The 13949-nt window shown below is 43.2% G+C and overlaps 1 long non-coding RNA gene across 1 annotated transcript; it reads left to right on the forward strand.

Annotated features, from left to right (window-relative positions):
• Positions 1-9348: 9348 nt before the first annotated feature.
• LOC136323361 (uncharacterized) lies at positions 9349-12492 on the forward strand. The gene is made up of 3 exons (XR_010728964.1): positions 9349-9426; positions 10577-10804; positions 10915-12492. It is a non-coding gene; the product is annotated as an uncharacterized lncRNA (long non-coding RNA).
• Positions 12493-13949: the final 1457 nt, after the last annotated feature.

Genomic DNA, 13949 nt, shown 5'->3' on the forward strand with positions numbered 1-13949 from the left:
ACCCTAGGGTTTTGAACCTCTCTTCTCAATGTCCCAATGCTCTATCCCCTGAGCCATGACATAGCCAGGCTGCCTTTGATTTTGACCAATGATTGTAAAATAGGAAGTAATGTTCTCCTAGGAGACGAAGTGGCAGAATTTGGAAATGCATTTTCAGTGTTTTAACTTTATGTTGAAAAACCTATTGTGGTCTTGTGAATGGGATCGGTACACTATCATCAGATCTTGGTGGCCGGTGTACCTAAGACTATAGAAAATATCAGCTTTATTGAGATAAAATTATCATACTATAAACTCACCATTTAAAAATGAACAAAGTAGCCTGATCCAGGGGTGGCGCAGTGGATAGAGCGTCAGACTGGGACACAGAGGACCCACATTTGAAACCCCAAGGTCTCCGGCTTGAGTGCAACCTTATCTGGCTTGAGAGTGGGTTCAACGGCTTGAGCGTGAGTAGCTGGCTTGAGTGTGGGATCATAGATATGACTCCATGGTTATTGGTTTGAGCCAAAGGTTGCTGGCTTGAACCCAAAGGTTGCTGGCTTGAACAAGTGGTCACTCGCTCTGCTGCAGCCTTCCCACCCCCGCTCAAGGCACATATAAGAAAGCAATTAATGAACAACTAAGTGCCACAACGAAGAATTGATGCTTCTCATCTCTCTCCCTTCCTGTCTGTCTGTTTCTATCTGTCCCTCTCTCTGTCTCTGTCACAAACAAAAAACACAAATGGACAATATAGTGGTTTTCAGTGTATTTACAGAGGTGTATAATCATCACTGCTTTCTAATTGTAGAACATTTTACAACTCCCAAATGAAATCAACCCCATACCCATTAGCACTTACTTCCCATTCCTCCCTCCAGCCCCTGGCAACCACTAATCTACTTTCTATCTCCATGAATTTGTATGTACTGGACATTTCACAAATAGAATCATGTGGCATTTTGTACCTGGTTCCTTTAACTTACCATAGTGTTTACTAGGTGTGTCCATGCTGTAACATGTCTCAGTATTTCTTTTTATGGATGAATAATATTTCTTTGTATGGATTCAAATTTGTTCATGCATGTGTTGATGGATGTTTGAGTTTTCATTCTTTTAACCATTATAAAAATGCTGCTATAAACTTTTGTGAAGAAATTTTTGCGTGACCACAAGTTTTCATTTCTCTTGGGTAATACTTAGGAGTGGAATTGCTGGGTCATGGTACTTAGACATTTCACCTTTAGAGGAACTGCCAAGGTATTTCAGTTACCTGTTCCCACAAGCAGTAAAAATGAAGGTTCCAGTTTTTCCACATCATTATCAACACTTGTTATTGTCTTAAAAAATCTTTCAGCCATCCTAGTGGGTGTGAAGTGGTATCTTAATGTCGTTATGATTTACATTTCCTTATTCACTAATGATGTTAAGCATCTATCTGTTCATGTACTTATTGGCCACGTGTATGTTTATTTATAGAAATGCCTATTTAAATCCTTTACCTATTTTAATTTATTTTCATTTTAAAAAATATTTTATTGATTGATTTTTACAGAGAGAGGATGGGAAGGCGCAGCAAGATATATCAGCTCATAGTTCCTTCACTTTAGTTGTTCACTGCTTGCTTGTTTATATGCCTTGACCAGGCTTGCCCAGGGTTTCAAACAGGTGACCTGAGCATTCCCGGTTGATGCTGTAGCTGCTGTACCACCACAGCCAGGCCCTTTACCCATCTTTATATTGGACTGTCTTTTACTTGTTGAGCTGTTTGAGCTCTTTATGTATTTTGCAAAGAAGTTTCTTATCAGGTATATGATTTGCAAATATTTTCTCTCATTCTGTGAGTTCTCTTTTCATTTTCTTAGTTGTGTCCTTCAAAGCACAAAAGGCTCTAAGTTTGGTGAAGTCCAATTTATTTTTCATTTTGTTGCTTGTTTCTTCAGTGTCATATCCAAGAAGTTCCCTAGTCCAAGGTCTCCGAGATTCACTTTTATGGTGTTTTGTGTAAGAGTTTTGTATTTTAGCTGCTACATTAACTTCTATGATCCACTTGTTCAACGTTATTCCTATGAATGTGGATATCCAGTACCTAAGACTTTTAAGTCTATAAAACATGGGGCTGTGGTTTTTAAGGTGAAGACATTTCATCTGCTCTGGTTCTCACGGTAGATCATCCCTTGCCGTCTGTACCTGACATCGATAGAGCAACCACAGAGCACTCTCTAGGTCTCCTGAGGGAGATTGACACTTTATCGAGTCCTGGGTCATAAGAATCTCACCACCCAGTTTGTGAGTAAACACACATACTTGAAAGGATAGACTAGGGGCTGTGTGTGTTCAGAGAGTTCAGTGTAGGAATAGGAAAGTTATCAGTATCCATCTGGCTGATAGTAGTTGAGTCTGTGTTAAGGAACGGCAGAAAATAAGATTAGAAAGTTAACATGATCATTTCATTAGAAGTACTGAGCTGTAAGCTTAGACAGTTTGGGCGTAATTTTCAGGACACTGGGCTGCCATTATAGGCTCAGGGGTAGGCAAGGAGAGGGAATAAGTAGGGAGAATAATCTGGCTCTTTGCAAAGTGGATTGGAGGCAGGAGAGACCAGGGGAAGTGAGATGACTAAGACCTGAATTAGTTGGTTCCACAGCCTGATTGCCACCTCCTCCTCCTGCCCCACCACTACTGTCAGCCTGGCCCAGCCTCCCTCCTCCCCTCCCTTCGCACATGGGAGCCGGGCTGGCCTCTGTCGGAGTCCCCTATCTCCCCTCCAGCACCACAGTATCTTACACTTTCATATTGTGGAAGCGTTGGGTCTTGATGGAACCTCTGAAATGTCCCCTTCATTTTATAATGAGGAAAGTGAAGACGAGAGAGGTTAAGCAGGTTATTAAAATGCTGCTGTATGAGTGGCAGAATTAGGAATAATAATAGTGATTGTATGGTAAATGTGACCTCATAGCTTTAAATATTTTTTAAAAGTGTGTGTGTGTGTGTGTGTGTGTGTGTGTGTGTGTGTGTGTGTGTAGAACCTTTGAATTGGCATACCAACACCAAGGTTGAATTAATGACTGGTTCAGGCTGGGAATTTTAATTTAATTTAATTTTATTTTTATCTTATTTTTATTAATTTTAATGCAGTGACATTGATAAATCAGGGTACATATGTTCAGAGAAAACATCTCCAGATTATTTTGACATTTGATTATGTTGCATATCCCTCACCCAAAGTCAAATTGTCTTCCGTCACCTTCTATCTGATTTACTTTGTGCCCCTCCCTTCCCCCCACCCCCTCTCTCTCCCTCCTCCACCCTCCTCACCCCTCACCCCACTCCCCACCCCCGTTACCATCACATTCTTGTCCATGTCTCTCAGTCTCATTTTCATGTCCCATCTATGTATGGATTCATATAATTCTTAGTTTTTTCTGATTTACTTATTTCACTCTGTATAATGTTATCAAGGTCCATCCATGTTATTGTAAATGATCCGATGTCATCATTTCTTATGGCTGAGTAGTATTCCATAGTATATATGTACCAAAGCTTTTTAATCCACTCGTCCACTGACGGACACTTGGGCTGTTTCCAGACCTTCGCTATTGTGAACAATGCTGCCATAAACAAACATGGGGGTGCATTTCTCCTTTTGGAACAGTTCTATGGTGTTCTTAGGGTATATTCCTAAAAGTGGGATAGTGGGACTAAGACAGTTTGATTTTTAATTTTTTGAGGAATCTCCATACTGTTTTCCACAGAGGCTGCACCAGTCTGAATTCCGACCAGCATTGCATGAGGGTTCCCTTTTCTCCACAATCTCGCCAGCACTTATTCTGTGTTGTTTTGTTGATGAGCGCCATTCTGACTGGTGTGAGATGATATCTCATTGTGGTTTTAATTTACATTTCTCTAATGATTAGTGATGTTGAGCATTTTTTTCATATACCTATTGGCCATCTGTATGTCCTCTTTGGAAAAGTGTCTATTCATTTCTTTTGCCCATTTTTTGATTGGATTGTTTGTCTTCCTGGTGTTGAGATTTACAAGTTCTTTATAAATTTTGGTTATTAACCCCTTATCAGACATATTATCAAATATGTTCTCCCATTGTATAGTTTGTCTTTTTATTCTGTTCTTGTTGTCTTTGGCTATTCATAAGCTTTTTAGTTTGATATAGTCCCATTTGTTTATCCTGGCTTTTATTTCACTTGCCCGTGGAGATAAATCAGCAAATATATCGCTGCGAGAGATGTCGGAGAGCTTACTGCCTATGTTTTCTTCTAATATGCTTATGGTTTCACGGCTTATATTTAAGTCTTTTATCCATTTTGAGTTTATTTTTGTGAATGGTGTAACTTGGTGGTCTAGTTTCATTTTTTACAGGTAGCTGTCCAATTTTCCCAACACCATTTATTAAAGAGGCTGTCTTTACTCTATTGTATGCCCTTACCTCCTTTGTCAAATATCAGTTGTCCATAGAGGTATGGGTTTATTTCTGGGTTCTCTGTGCTGTTCCATTGATCTATATGCCTGTTCTTATGCCAGTACCAGGCTGTTTTAAGTACAATGGCTTTGTAGTATAACTTGATATCAGGAAGTGTGATACTTCCCCTTTATTATTCTTTTTTAAGATTACTTATTTTATTTTATTTTATTCTATTTTTTAGCAAGAGAGAGCCCAAGAGAGGGACAGATAGAACACAGACAGAAAGGGCGAGATGAGAAGCATCAGTTCTTCCTTGCAGAAATAACATGTTATTGTATTGTCGGTACCAGTTCTCCCTGTTAGAAGGGCACACACTAGGCACTACATCCCATACCTAATTCACCAGAAAGCCACCTGTTAACCCTTAACCTGAAAATAGGTCATGAATGCTTCAGCCTTATAACATCATCTTCAGTGCTTCTTGAATAAAATGAGGGTCAGCACTGGGTGCCTTGACGCAGCAATCAAGACCGAAAGAAGGAGATAGGGCAAAAAACCATGCAAGCCAGCTGGTCTCCCTTTATGTCAGGAAAGCAGAAGCCTTCCTAGAATGCCCCTCAGTAATTTCACTAGCATCTCATTGGGCAGCAACTCTGTGTTACACAGCCACCCCAAAGTGCAAAAATGAAGGTACCAAGCATAATATTTAACGCCCTGTGTCTGCAGTAGAGAGAGGAAAGTTTGGAGGGGTGTTAAGGAACAGCCAGATCAAGCAGTATCTCTTATACTACTGTTTTTAAGCATACATTTCAGACTGACTAGAATAAATAAGAAATTCTAAAGATAAGAGATCTGTATGGTATTTTTTTTCTTTTGAAGTTGAACTCAAGGAGAAGCTCATCTGATCTTCACTGTGAGTGAAAATTATTGATAACTAGATACAATTATATAAAACAAGAACCTAAAGCCTCTCACCCATTTTAGAATCTTTACAGGTTTTTTGTCTTAGACTGCACCTTAAATACCCCTGGTACTCCCTAGGGTTCTGTCTTTGGCATCCTCCTTTTCTGTTCTATCCTCATTCATGCCTACAACTTCAAGAATCTTCTGTGCATTGATGTCTCATCATTTCTTTTTTTTTTTTAATCTCCAACCCAAACTGCTCTTCTGCCTTAGACCCATATTCTAATAACATGCTGGCTATATTGCCTGACCAGGCAGTGGCGCAGTGGATAGAGCGTCGGACTGGGATGCGGAGGACCCAGGTTTGAGGCCCCGAGGTCACCAGCTTGAACGCGGGCTCATCTGGTTTGAGCAAAGCTCACCAGCTTGGACCCAAGGTCGCTGGCTTGAACAATGGGTTACTCAGTCTGCTGAAGGCCCGCAGTCAAGGCACATATGAGAAAGGAATCAATCAACAACTAAGGTGTCATAACGAAAAACTGATAATTGATGCTTCTCATCTATCTCCGTTCCCGTCTGTCTGTCCCTATCTATCCCTCTCTCTGACTCTGTAAAAAAACAACAACAAAAAACAACAACAAAAAAAACCATGCTAGTTATCTCTACCTGGCTGTTTCCTAGACATTTTGGCTTCCTAAAAATTGTTCCTCTTCCCATATCTTTCACCTCATCATACCACCGCCTGGTATCCCTACCTGAATTTATATCAGTACCTTTTCTTCACTCTATACTCACCAAATCCTTCTGATTTTACTATTAAACTACTCTCAATTCCATCCTTTTCTCAGTCGTCACTGCCGTAGGTCTATTCCAGGTCCTCGGCTTTCATCTAAGCAACTACAATTTATTCTGATTCTTTGCCATTATTTCTTCTTTCTTTCTAGCCCTTGCCCTTGCTTTCTAAATATCAGCCCAAAGAATGAATCCGATCTGTATAACAATATCCACTGGCTCTTAGATACCTATAGGGTAAGCCAGGCTCTTTCCCATGGCTGCGGCCTCATTTTCCAGGATTTTTCAAACCTCTTCCCCTTCTTCCTTCCCACATGCTCTACACTCCAGGTATACCTACCATTCCACACATGTCATTCACTCCAGGTCTTGGTGTCCATTTTTTTTTTTTTTTTTGCATAGCTGTTCCTTCTCTTTCATGTTGCCTTTTATTCTCTCTCTTCTTTAAATTCTTATTCTTTAAAGTACATTTTACTTTAAAGCAAATTCTTATCCTTTCTAGAAGATTCAACTCAAAAATCACCATCTCTGTGAAACTCTCATGGCCAGAGCAGAGGTTCCCTCCCCTGTGTTTACATCTCTAGTGACTCCTGTTCATTTCGTATTACGGGGTCTGTTTGCATGGCTTTCCATCACTTCATCTGCAGATATGTAGTAGACAGGCCGAGACCAGGTACCATATAAATGCCAGGTGAGTGAATAACTCATTCCTAATACAGTCAGGCTCGATTTTCTATTTACACATGTAAAGAAAGATGGAAAAATTACAGAACAAAGTGTTTTAGTGTCTCGAAACGAAATAAATGATTAAAGATAGTATCCCGGGAAACAGGCACCTTGTTGGTGAGACTGCAGATTGGTATAATTTCTAAGGAGAAAAATTAGTTTTATCTACCAAAAATCTATTTATTTATTTATTCATTCATTCATTCATTTATTGTGATAAAGACAGAGAGACGAATAGATGGGGACAGACAGGAAGGGGGAGAGATGAGAAGCATCAGTTCTTTGTTGTGGCACCTTAGTTGTTCATTGATTGCTTTCTCATATGTGCTGTGACTGGGCAGCTACAGCCAAGCCAGTAACCCCTTGCTCAAGCCAGCAACCTTGGGTTCAAGCTAGTGAGCTAGGCTCAAACCAGATGAACCCGTGCTCAAGTTGGTGACCTCAGAGTTTCGAACCCGAGTCCTCTGCATTCCAGTCTAACACTATCCACTGTGTCACCGCCTGGTCAGGCCCAAAATTTTATTTTTTAATATATTTTTATTTATTGATTTTAGAGAGAGGAAGGGAGAGAGGGAGAAACATCGATGTGTTTGTTGTCCCACTTCTTTATACATTCACTGGTTGATTCTTTTATGCACCCTGACTGTGGATCAAACCCATAACTTTGACATTGGGCTGACGTTTTAACCAACTGAGCTATCTGGGCAGGTCTAACAAAATTTTAAAATGCACATACTATTTGGGCAGATTTACATCTAAGAATTTATTCTATACTTACACATTTGGATATTTGTCGCAGAACTGGTTGTAACTGCAGAACATCTAAAATAGCTTGAATGTCTCTCAAAAAGACTGGTTAATTATGGTGCCTTACAGATAATAGAATACTGTGTAATTATTAAAAGGAATAAGATAGGTCTGTATGTATTTGTCACTAAGTACGAGATAATTTGTGAAGTGAAAAAATAAAGAAAGATACAGAAGAATATGTATGATATGCTGACACTAGTGTTTATAAAAAGGGGAGATACTCTGTATATGCTTGTTTATGCATTACAATGTCTGTGAAAGAATGCATAAGAAACTATTTATAGTGGTTACCCCTGGAGAGGAAAACTGAGAGCTATGGTCAGCATAGGGAGACTTACTTTTCATTGAATATCCTATTTTATCTTTTAAAATCATGTATCATATACACAGAATAGCTAGCTAAATAATTGAATGCAGTAAAGATTTACTAATTAGATATCAGTCAATTTCACAAAACTAGATAATTATACATTGCCTTTAACAATTATCTTCAATCTTTTCTTGTTCACGGTCCCCACCCCCAGGAGAAATGTTTGCAGATACAGTTCAGTCATCCAAAAGTTATTCAGTGATCATTAGGTTACAGGGATACAGGATACAGAAGACATGTGAGACCCAAAATATTTACACTCTTGTAGGGAGAATAAATATATACCCAAATAATCTCAATGGAGTTACTTCTCATTCAAAGCTTCTCTAATAGCAACTAAGTATAAACTCAACTTTACTTTCCAGAGACTGCCTTCTGGGGTGCAGTGGCAAGAATGGCAGCCCAATGAGCAAATACCCTTTGCAAGTGTGATCATGACTTAATGTAGGCATTAGGTAAAAGGAAAACCAGAGAGCAATGCCTAGGCCAGGCTCTGGCCAAGTGATGGTAACGAGTAAACAACTATAACTTAATGGCACCAGAATTCTCCAAAGTGATTTTTAATAACTGGCATTATTATATAAGTTGGCAGAAAAAGGATGTAAGGGCCCTGGCTGGCTGGCTCAGTGGTAGAGCATCAGTCCGGAGTGTGGATGTCCCAGGTGCAATTCCCGGTCAGGTCACACAGGAGAAGCGCCCAACTGCTTCTCCACCACTCCCCATCTTGCTTCTTTCTCTCTCCCTCTCTCTTCTCCTCCCCTCCTGCAGCCAAAGCTTGATTAGAGCAAGTGAGTCCTGGGCGCTGAGGATGGCTCCATGGCCTCCGCCTCAGGAGCTAAAAAATGGCTCCGGTTGCAATGGAGCAAGGGCCCCAGATGGGCAGAACATCGCCACATTTACCTCAGTGCCTCACCTTGGGCAGATCTACTTCCAAGTGCACTCGAAGGTTGTTGGTGACTAAGTTCCTCATGGGCTGTTGGACTAAGGGCCTCGGTTCCTTACTGGCTTTTGGCCAGAGACTGCCCTCTGTTTTTGAAAGGTGGCCATCTCCATCATAGAAAACGAGAAAAGCCAGGAAGAATGTACCATCAAGACAAAAGTCACAGTCTGTTGTTAGAGAATTATAGAAGTGACATGTCATCACATTGGGAAAAAGTCACTATGTCTAGCCTTTGTTCACGAAGAGAGACTTGCACAAAGGTGTGACTACCAGGGTACAGGGTGAGGGGTTTTCAGAGCCACGTTCAAGCTGTCTACCACATGGTATATCACTGTAATTTATTCATTTTACAGCTTATGCTCCTGTTGGACATTGTTGTTGTTTTTCTCAGCCCAGGATTTTGGTGTACGAGCAGTGATGCTACAGGCATTCTTGCACATGTGAGACCATGCTTCTCTTTCCTGAGGCATTCCCAATTCAGTAAGGGTAATGCCAGAGTGATCACTGCTAAGTCTTCCTTGATTAATTCTATCTGGAATTAATCTTGCCCCTTCTGTATATCCAAAGCACTTCATCTCTTATACTATTTTTCACCTGTTATTACATTTATTTTGCACACATCACCTTTTCTCCCTTGAAAAAGAAAGTTGTTGATGGCAGGGAATAAATTTGATTTTTCTTTGCAATGTACACATTACCTACACAGCACTTAGTATATTATTATTATTATTATTATTATTATTTTTCTGAAGCTGAAAACGGGGAGGCAGTCAGACAGACTCCCGCATGCGCCCGACCGGGATCCACCCGACACGCCCACCAGGAGGCGATGCTCCGCCCATCCAGGGCGTCATCTGTCGTGACCAGAGCCATTCTAGCGCCTGGGGCAGAGGCCACAGAGCCATCCTCAGTGCCCGGGCCACCTTTTGCTCCAATAGATTCTCAGCTGCGGGGGGGGGGGGGGAGAAACAGAGAGGCAGGAGAGGGGGAGGGGTGGAGAAGCAGATGGGCACTTCTCCTGTGTGCCCTGGCCGGGAATCGAACCGGGGACTCTTGCACACCAGGCTGACGCTCTACCACCGAGCCAACCGGCCAGGGCCACTTAGTGTATTATTAACCTTTCAGTAAGCATTATTGAGTGACTAAATTCTGACAGCGCTCATTTTTTTTAATTAATTAATTTATTTTTACAGGGACAGAGAGAGAGTCAGATAGAGGGATAAATAGGGACAAACAGACAGAAAGGAAGAGAGATGAGAAGCATCAATCATCAGTTTTTTGTTGCGACACCTTAGTTGTTCATTGATTGCTTTCTCATATGTGCCTTGACTGCGGGCCTTCAGCAGACTGAGTAACCCCTTGCTCGAGCCAGTGACCTTGGTTCCAAACTGGTGAGCTTTTTGCTCAAGCCAGATGAGCCCACACTCAAGCTAGCAACCTTGGGATCTCGAACCTGGGTCCTTCCACATCCCAGTCTGACACTCAATCCCCTGCACCACTGTCTGGTCAGGCAGCGCTCATTTTTTTAAGGTCTTCAATATCTGGCTTCAATAATCCAACTGTAACCTCTACTTCTCCCCAGTATGGGCCCATGTTCAGGTAGGTGAGTTTGTCTAATGTTCTCTTCTAGTCTTTTCCTACAGCAAATGCAGTGTTAATAAATGCAGCCCAAGGCCAGAGAAAGAGCACCAGCACTGAGCTGAGTATTGAACCGGAGAAGACATCCCAAGAAAAATGTGGCAACAGTCTGTCAACGTTTATGAGCCTCCAGATGAAGCTTCTCAAGAGCAGTAAGAAGTCAAGGTTCCCAGAGCAGAGTGGAATATGGGCCAACTGAAAATGAGAGGAGTAAAGTGAGGTTAAGAAAGAACTTCTATCCTATGCCTATAACAAGAAACTCATTGTAGATATACCTATTTCTGTGGTAGCAATAATGTTCACTTTACTTTTTCTTCTCATTGTTGCCAGCTACCAGGAGCAGTATGGGCAAGGGGAGAAAGGATGTCTCTGAGATTTCAGCTCACAGGAGGAATTCAGATGACCAGAACTGGATCAGCACTATGAATTCCTGAGATGGAGGCCCTGTGGCTTCCTTGGAAAGTTTTGCACCTTTCCCCAACCCCTCCCCTCTATTAATAGCCCCACCAAGCCCCCCACCCCACCCCTCTCCCACCAGCCCTGTTTTGCTAGAGTCTGGGCCACCCAGGTGTGCAGGCCACATGCAGCCTCACTGGGAGGGGGGAGGGGAACTGCAGTGGGAGTTAGCTGTGCCCTCTGCAGGGGAAAGCACTTCTTGGTTCTTGTTGATTCTGGGAGAAAGGCTTGCTATTCTACAGTCACTCTCAGCCCAAACATAACAAAGGTTATATACAATGGTTGAGACCAGAGGAGAGCTGGTGCTTGGTTGCTAAGGGGCACGTGAGTGGCACTGCTGCCAGTTGTGACTTGGTGACCAATTGTGACACCAGTGCCAATTATTCATCTTTATCTCAGTGCATGGGACTAGCACCTCATTTGCTTGGGTCACTTACTATGTCCTACTTGTCTGGTCACTTTCTGTGCCCCAGTTGTACAAATTATTCTGTCCTGAACTTCATATCCTCTATGCATATCTGGGCCCCCAGACCTTTATTTGTGTAGCAGCTGTTGTGGCTCCTGGTCCAGGCTTGCTCACTTCTAGAGCTGGCCCTGGACCCTAACCTGCTGACTTCCATCTCCCTGGGGTTCACTGAACCCTGTCTTCAGGATCAACAAAACCTACACAAAGGGCCCTCATATACTCCCAGAGAAGTTGAATTTCCCTCCCAACAGGAATCCTCAGCTGTGCAGACAGGCCCCTGAGGAAGTGGAAACTTCTCCGACCCCCCAGGAGGACCTAGCTCAGCAATCACAAGTCCTTGTGGAGGGAGAAGCATTTTTCACCCAGGAGCAGGCTTCAGATCTGCTTCCAGAGAAGAGCTCAGCTCCACCCCAAGGGCACTTTGCCAGTGCAGAGCTTTCTCTAGTTAATGACGAGGGTCATGCTGAGCCTGCAGAGCACCCTGAGGTGACACTTTCCCATCCAGAGCCTGCTTAGGCCCAGCAGCCAACCGCTACTCCCACCACAGTTAGTCTGTGGACCTGGGGCTCACCATCAGCGCACAGCCTATGGAGCAGCTGGACAGCCTACAGCCCAGCAGCAGACTGCAGCTCCTCCAGAGCACCGTGAGGGGTATTTCACATCCAGAGTCCGTTCAGGGTCGGCCACCAGCCTTGGCTGAGGACATGGAAGGTGTGAGATCTCTGCACCCAGAACCCCTGAGCTAGTTCCTCCTACAACTGAACAGAATGCCACCATGAGCGTGTGTGAGCTCTACCTGCAGGAATGAGATGCTGTCACGTGTGGCTCTTGGTCGAAAGCAGAGGCTCCACAGCGTGCCTGTGCTGCAGCCCAGCATCAACTATGACACCTTCACCTCCTTTTCTTTCACACCTTTAAAATTAGTTGCTAAGTAGCCTGACCAGGCGGTGGCACAGTGGATAGAGCGTCAGACTGGGATGCCGAGAACCCAGGTTCGAGACCCTGAGGTTGCCAGCATGAGCACGAGCTCATCGGGTTTGAGCAAGCCTCACCAGCTTAAGCCCAAGGTGGCTGGCTCAAGTAAGGGGTCACTCGGTCTGCTGTGGCCCTCCCTCCCTCACCCATCAAGGCACATATGAGAAATCAATCAATGAACAACTAAGGAACTGCAACGAAGAATTGATGTTTCTCATCTCTCTCCCTTCCTGTCTGTCTGTCCCTATCTGTCCCTCTCTCCGACTCTCTCTGTCTCTGCCACAAAAACAAAACAAACAAACAAAAATTAGTTGCTAAGTAAAAATATTCAGAAACTTTATATAAAAATTGTATATGAAAGACATATTCTAGAGCAGGATGAAAAATTTTCATGGATTTTTAAGTTAAAACAAGAGACTTGAAAATATTTTATGATGGAGACAATTAGGTTTGGACCCAACATCTTTTGATTTTGAGCTTTTCTTAAAAAATTCAGGGCCCTGGCCAGTTTTCTCAGCGATAGAGCATCGGCCGCACGTGTGGAAGTCCTGGGTTTGACTTCAGATCAGGGCACACAGGAGCGTGACCATCTGCTTCTCCAGTCCATTTTCTTCTCTCTGTCTCTCTCTCTTCCGTTTCCCTAGCTATGGCCAGAAAAGTTTGAGCAAGTTGGCCCTGGGTGCTGAGGATGGCTCCATGGCCTTGCCCCAGGAGCTAAAATAGCACAATTGAGCAACAGAGCAGTGGCCCCATATGGACAGAAAATCCCCGGTAGGGGCTTGCCTGGTGGGTCCCAGCTGGGGTGCATGAAGATGCCTGTCTCTGTGCCTCCCTCACATTGTTTAATAAAAGAAAAGAGAAAGTCTGCCAACACTTGGTCCCCATTACTGTATGTGGCAACAATCGGATAGAGCTGAGCACCGGCTGGCTCCTATGGAGAAGCAGATGTTCTCAGTTTGCCGCAGTCCATACCACTCCCTCTTGTCTTACACTCAGCCCACTTTCATCATGTGTGTGGCCTGCCTGCTGCCATTTGAGTGTCTCAGTCCTGTACTGAACTTTTGGGAGCCTATTAACAAACTTCCCTGTGGGAAGAAAGTTAAGAGTCCGTTTGAAAACAGAGGAAGAAAGAAAATTGCTATTGCAAAATATTCTTCTGCTACTTTTATTCTTAAACCCCTAATTTAGTTTTTCTCTTTGATGCATGTATTTGAATAGGTGCAGTCAACACTGGTCCTCAAATGACCAACAAAGACTATAACTGGCCTGACCAGGTGGTGGCGCAGTGGATAGAGCGTCGGACTGGGATGCGGAAGGACCCAGGTTCGAGACCCCGAGGTCGCCAGCTTGAGCGTGGGCTCATCTGGCTTGAGCAAAGAGCTCACCAGCTTGGACCCAAGGTCGCTGGCTCCAGCAGGGGGTTACTCGGTCTGCTGAAGGCCCACGGTCAAGGCACATGTGAGAAAGC

The sequence above is a fragment of the Saccopteryx bilineata genome, chromosome 2, assembly GCF_036850765.1.
Source record: "Saccopteryx bilineata isolate mSacBil1 chromosome 2, mSacBil1_pri_phased_curated, whole genome shotgun sequence".
Lineage (NCBI taxonomy): Eukaryota > Metazoa > Chordata > Mammalia > Chiroptera > Emballonuridae > Saccopteryx > Saccopteryx bilineata.